The sequence below is a fragment of the Somniosus microcephalus genome, chromosome 15 (genome assembly GCF_052327205.1).
Source record: "Somniosus microcephalus isolate GS21.2 chromosome 15, FLI_Smic_1.0, whole genome shotgun sequence".
NCBI lineage: Eukaryota > Metazoa > Chordata > Chondrichthyes > Squaliformes > Somniosidae > Somniosus > Somniosus microcephalus.
The window spans coordinates 61,755,907-61,761,434 of record NC_141001.1 but is presented as its reverse complement, the minus strand read 5'-3'; the positions used below and the strand labels follow the sequence as shown (position 1 = coordinate 61,761,434).

Genomic DNA, 5,528 nt, shown 5'->3' with positions numbered 1-5,528 from the left:
TTCACAGTCTCCACCATTGCTGGAGCTTAAGGTAGCCCTGACCATTCACTCTGCCACTTCCAATTGTGCACACAAACTTGTCAAGAGCCGCAAAGTTTTCAAAATAAATGCTTTAATACAAAAGATGAATTGAATGTAAACTTTACAATAACATTGAAGAAAACACCCAAGTGACTACCCTTGTGATTTAACTTGTGTGGCATCTTTCTTTTCTGTATGCTTCTATATAGTGGTACCCCTGTGGCTTCAGCAGAGGTAGAAGCAGCCTCCTCACTTCCCTGCTGCGCCTGCTTAAATGCCTTTGGTGGTCGTCTTCTGGGTTTTGGAAACTGTAAGGGCCCTGCCAAAGTCTGCTCCTCCTGTGACTGTGCAGGGGCAGACTTGGCCATCGCTGTCCGGAGAGGCCTCTGGGGCTCTGACCGAACAGTTGGTAAGGAGAGAGAAGTGTGAGCATTTGGAGAGGAGCCCCCACTTCCATGTCCCCTCCCACCATCATCCCTCTCCTGGGCCACCTGCACTTCTCTGCTAGCAAGTAGTTGGCGAGCACCTTGCTGCACATCAGTGGGGCCATGAGGACCCACGTCTACACTAACATCCCTCCTAGAAAGGACACCTATGAGCCTCTGGTTTCTATCCTCCATAGATGCCCATCTATTTTACATAGACACCATGTGCTCGTGCAACTGCTGCATTAGGTGCTCCATGTAGGTGACCATCCTATCCATGGAGGAACCTACAGCCACAATTGTCTGCGCCACAGTGGTGCTCATGTTGGAGAAAGATTCCTTGATTCTCTGAACACTCACACTCATCGCACTCAAAAAACCTGTCAAAGCCTCCTGCACTTGTTCCTGCAGCTCTAAGATCGCCCTCTTTCTGGATGGCCCCCGAGGCTCAGTGTCTGCATGCAGCTGAACACAGCTAGGAGACTCCTGCGCCTTCCAAAGAGGAGTCTCCACTGCTGTCCTTGTCTCCACCATCTGCTCTTGCTCACATGTGCTGTGTGAGACACCAGGTGACAACACTACTCTAGCTCATGAGGGACCCACCAAGGTGTGTATCTGTGCTGGTGCTGGCTTACCTTGTCTCAGGTGACGCTGCGCCCTCAGAGGCTGGAGGCTCCTCTGAAGAGTGCAACGCTCTTTCTCCTGGACAGTGGGTGAGGGGCTCTTGATGGACCTGTGGGAGAGTAAAGAGATCAGTTAGATATATCATTTGTAGATTGCATACAGATACCATTATGCACATGATGAGCATTCAATGTCTCTTGACATCAGCCCCCATATAAGTGAATGATGAATGCCATGTATCTGTATGGAAACTGATTCTGTCACCAGGTTGTTCTGATGAGCCCCTCTCTCCATCCTTCCGGCTGGTCGACTGCTCCAGTAATCTCCAGGGCAGCCTCCTCTGCACTGCTGAGGATTGCTAGTGATTGAGGGCCTTCTCCAGCTCTTTCCCTCTCCCTCTTATTGTGGGCTCTCTTTTCCTGCAAGGAGGGAAAGAAGAGAAGGTTGAGTGAGAGTGATGGAATGAGTGTAAGGAATGGATGACTTAGATCTTTAGAGGGAGACTATGAGGGAGTGGGGTGGCACTACCAAGTGGCCTCCTTGTGTGTTGTTAGTTGGTATGATTGCAGTAGGATGAGGGTGAGTGTGAGGGGTGGTTAGTAAGATGGGGGATGTGATAATGTAGATAGAGAGAGAGGGATGAGTAAAGTTGCAAGGGATGTTGGGGTGAGCAAGGATGTGCAGAAGTAGGGTCAGGAAGGCAGAGTGATGGGGATGCGATGAGAGGCACAGCAGCATGAAGGTAAGTGTGGCTTAATACTCACTTTTCCTGATCTTAGAAGATCATTGAAGCGCTTGCGGCACTGCACCCATGTCCTCATCACCACAGACCTGCTCGTCACCTCCTCTGCTATCTGCAGCCAGGCTGCCTTGGTCTCCTGGGGAGGTCTGTTGCGGCCACTGGCGGGGAAGAGGACCTCCCTGCGTGCTCTGACTCCCTCCACAAGCACATGGAGGGAGTCATCGCAGAATCGAGGAGCAGCCCTCTGTCTCTGTGAACTCATATTACAGCCAGCGAAGCACTAACAGTAGGCTCAACTGTCCTAAATGAGAAGTAAAATCAAATGGGGCCATGGCCCCTTTAAATAAACTGGCACCATATGCATCAGCGCTGACGTCACCAGACCCACACCTTTTCATTAGGCTGGGTATCGAGCTGGGCAGGCTTAACATGCCCCATTACGGAAAAATCTTTCCTTGCAGTGGGATGAAGGCAGCAACGGCCTCGCAGCCCTCCACTGACCTCACCCGCCACGGACACACCCAGGTAGGGGAAATCATGGCGTGTGTCTCCATATGCTTTTTGGGTTCAGGCCTCACAAATTAGACATAAATATATATATGAATCAATCAAATTTTTTTTTAATGCTAAATGCTCCAAGTCCAAAAATGCAGCACCATTGACTATAATATAAACACAAACTTCATGCTCCCTGCTAATTTAAATGATTGGATAGAAAAAATACCTTCAATTTAATCCAGAGAGAAGAATGAGCGAATGCTGATTGGAGCTCCCGACTGACCGTGGCCTGCTGAGGTGACTTCAGGCAGTGACATGCAGTTGTATTGGTAAGGGCAGTTGATATTTTGGGCTGGTGTCAGTTACAGCTCAGAACTACTATAAATGTATTTTTTAATGTTCTCTTACTGTTGTTTAAATGTTGATTATTTCTAGTTATGTCCATTTTCTTGTTCCCCATTGCCTGATAGCACATAGTGTTAATTATTTGGAAGGGTGAGGTGATCAGAAATCCCTATATAATCAGCATTTGCTGTTAATGCCTGCCAATTTTGAGCAGTTTTGTTGCTTCCTATTCTCCTCCTTACTATTGTTTTATTAGTAGCTGTTTGTTTACTGATGACTTTGATTCATAATTTCAAGCGTCCTGATTTTCAGTTTTAGTCCTTAGTATTGTTTGATCAATATCTTCTGTTCCTGTTTTTGATTGCTACATTTCCTACCTATTTAGTTGCAATTTGTTGCTGGTTTATGAAACTAAAATTTGAGCCAATCGGGTGCAAGTGTAACACAGAAATTTGCATGTGTACAAGTGTGATGCCAGAAATGTGACAGACAAAAGTTCACTGGACAGACGATTTTTGTGTTTCTATATATATATGTGCAAATTTTTTCATGTTTATCACTTCTGGATAATGGAACTATTTCCTTTTCTTTATTTTAAGTCGCGTGTGTCTGTACTGATCATTCCCAGCTCAGGTATCAGGATGTTTCTATTTATACATTTATACCCTGCTGGAGCCTTATGTTGGTTCATGGACACACTTCACAAATATTGACTTCGCCAGTACTAAGAGACTTTGAACACTTCCTGGGGGAAAAAAAAACTCAGTACACCTTGTTCTTGGCTGACAGTTCAACAGAGATAAGCCAATAATACCTCATCAAATCGAGAGAACTGTTTTGCGAGTAAAGAAGTGGCATCAATATATAAGACAATCTCCCTAATGTGGCTTTCTTGTCAATTTGATTTCTTTGCTGGATTAAAGAATTGTGAATGCCCCCAATTAATTTGCTGCATTCTAAAACTTAGGGGGAAAAATTTGTTTGATTAGCGCCTCCTGTTAGCACCTCTGGGGGGCGCTAACTGGGCACTAATGACTTACCGCCCATGTGCGACGATTGAAGCTCCGCCCGTGAAATTCAACTGGCGGTTTGCGGTGGCGCTAAACACTACCGCCAGGATCTCCTGCACCCAGAGATTGTGACGTCATCCAAGCGCACATCACCCCGGTAGCACCCCGGACTGGAAATTGATTCTCGCCCCCTGCCTCAGTGCCTGCCGCTAGGAACGACAGGTAGAGGGGGATGGTTTGCAGTCGGCTGGGAGCTGGGGGAGTGCTATTTAAAGGTGTGTGCTTCCTGTTTTTTCCTGTCGGCAATCAACTCTGCATACGCAGGTTGAGAGAGGGAGTGAGGTGTTTGGAGAGATTTGACAGTTATCCACACTGCACCTGGCTGATGACACCGCTCTGTAACCCCAACACTCCTGTTGAGTTCGCCTACAATGAGAGCCATAGTGCCACTAGGAACCTCATCAAACAGACAATCGGTGTGCTGAAGCAACGGTTCCGCTGTCTTGACCACTCTGGAGGAGCCCTGCAATACTTCCCTAATCGAGTCTCCCTTTTCATAGTTGTGTGCTGCATGCTGCACAACCTGGCCATTCTGAGGACCCAAATAAATGGCACGTCGGGCAGTGACCTAGGTAGGTAGGAGTTTGGTAGGTAGGAGTTTGCCAGGAGAGGGGAAAAAGTATTGTCGCTTAATGAATTGCTTGACTTATTTAGTAGGTATTGGAGATCCACCTCAGGAGGAGGGAGAGGGAGAGAAGGAGGAGGAGGCGGAGGAGAAGGATGAAGAGGAGGAGGAGGAGCAGCAACAACGGGGGAGGAAGGCGCTCAATGTTGTTTCTGCAAGGGCCGTTCGTGAACACCTCATTACACAGCGCTTCCGATGAATGAGAGAGCAGATGGCATTTGGGATCAACAACCACATCATTACAGCCAGCCCGCAGTCCCTATGACTGGCCAAAGTTCCAATGAGAAACACGAGGAAATTTGTAACGTTGAAATAAACATTTTAATTTTATTCTGAACAACTGTGTCTTATTAAGCACAACTAATAACAAACAATTTATTAACAAACACAACTGGTTCTTAGCACATCAAAATAATTCTTAACAAAGTGAACAATCTATTTACAAACACATCCAACTTTGGTACAAACACTCCCAACATTTGGTCTAAAAATGTTATTTACTGGGCCTTCCTCAATGATTTCCCTCCACTTTGCACTTCCCCCTCCCAACCCTACATGTTAAGTATGTGTATTGTATTGAACAATTAACACAAAGACTTAAACGTATAACTCAAACAGGTCTTTACTGGTTGGAGGTAGGGACTATACATAGGTCTTTACTTCATGCCCACAGGCGGGAACTGAGGGGGATCAGTACCCACAGTACTATTTATACCCCTATGGCCAGGAGTGGTACTGCGTATCACTACGCCCAACAAGTAGTGCAGTCCTGTCCATAGGTTCAAAGTAGCACACATATTACATACACAACATTCCTCCCTTCCTAGCTTTACAGTCATCTCCCCATTTAACATAACGTAATAACATATATACATATATAACTTCAGGTTTACATAACAGAATAACATAGATACATAGATAACTTCATGTCAAAACAGATCACAGATTCAGTCTCTGCGGAAAACAGTTCACAGATTCAATCTCTGTGGTGTAGTCGGTTCACGTTGCTGGAGTGACTCATTCAATAGTCCTTTCATGGATTTAACAGTTTGAACTTCCGAACTGAATTGGCTCCGTTCGGAGGGACCACGTGTGTGATCTGGTAGAGGTGATAATGGTTCAGATGGGTCATCTTCTGTTTTTACTTTTCCTTTTCTGCTTCTTGGAGACTCTCTGGG

At 46.0% G+C, this 5,528-nt stretch overlaps 1 long non-coding RNA gene across 1 annotated transcript; it reads left to right on the top strand.

Moving 5' to 3' along the window:
* The first annotated feature begins 2,254 nt into the window (after positions 1–2,254).
* LOC147106972 (uncharacterized) lies at positions 2,255–4,680 on the top strand. Its single transcript, XR_015081071.1, has 3 exons — positions 2,255–2,337; positions 2,553–2,639; positions 4,380–4,680. It is a non-coding gene; the product is annotated as an uncharacterized LOC147106972 (long non-coding RNA).
* Positions 4,681–5,528: the final 848 nt, after the last annotated feature.